Source organism: Gadus macrocephalus, chromosome 12 (genome assembly GCF_031168955.1).
Source record: "Gadus macrocephalus chromosome 12, ASM3116895v1".
In the NCBI taxonomy this organism is placed as follows: Eukaryota; Metazoa; Chordata; class Actinopteri; order Gadiformes; family Gadidae; genus Gadus; species Gadus macrocephalus.
In genome coordinates, this window is record NC_082393.1 from 26,350,760 (window position 1) to 26,351,653 (window position 894).

The following is an 894-nucleotide window of genomic DNA, read 5'->3' on the forward strand; positions in this document are numbered from 1 at the left end:
GAGGGCTGGGTGAGGGAGATGAAAGAGACGCACAACCTAGTGTGAGGGAGAGGAGAGGGGACAGGAGAGGAGGTGACATGAGGAGGTGAGAGGAGAGGGGAGACGCGGTTTCTGATGTCTCTCCAGGATCACGGATCAGGCTGGCAGGACGCGAACACGGGGCTGCACTGATGTTAGCCTGTTAGCGTGTTAGGCGTGTAGCAAGGGAATGGAATGGCCTCCTGGTTCAGGCCCAGCACATTCCCCTGGTCTCACACACACACACACACAACACACACACACACACACACACACACACACACACACACACACACACACACACACACACACACACACACACACACACACACACACACACACTTTCACAAGGAAACAATCAAAGGTTAATTTACTTATACCCTGCACCCACGAAGACGTGAAGACGTAAAGACACAAACATTCTCATGGTGGGCTTGAAAGTGTTCTTACAAAGCTTCATGGGAGAATATTGTGTATCGCTTACCATTTAAATGTCAACACAGAAATGAGTAACCTCAATACTTTCAGGATTTCACTGATTATCTCATTGTCAAACAAAACTATCTTGAATTAGGCAAGAAAATAAAAATTAAATGATGAAATTCTAAATTTACTCTTGGCCCACGGCAGAAAGATGAATGATTGATTTCTACTTTGGGACATAAGGCTCCGTACTGCACTACAAACTACAATCACCATCCTGCGGTGACCATATCACTGCATACGTTTCCCGAAGGCCCACATGTCTAGACCAACGAGGCCCGAGAAAGTGTCTGGTGGGGTCATAAACCACACACCGTGTGTATCTTAAAGGTGAGGAGCCTCGCACCACCCTGCTAATGTTTGTTTGTGGTGTGTGCGTACGTGAGTGTGGTG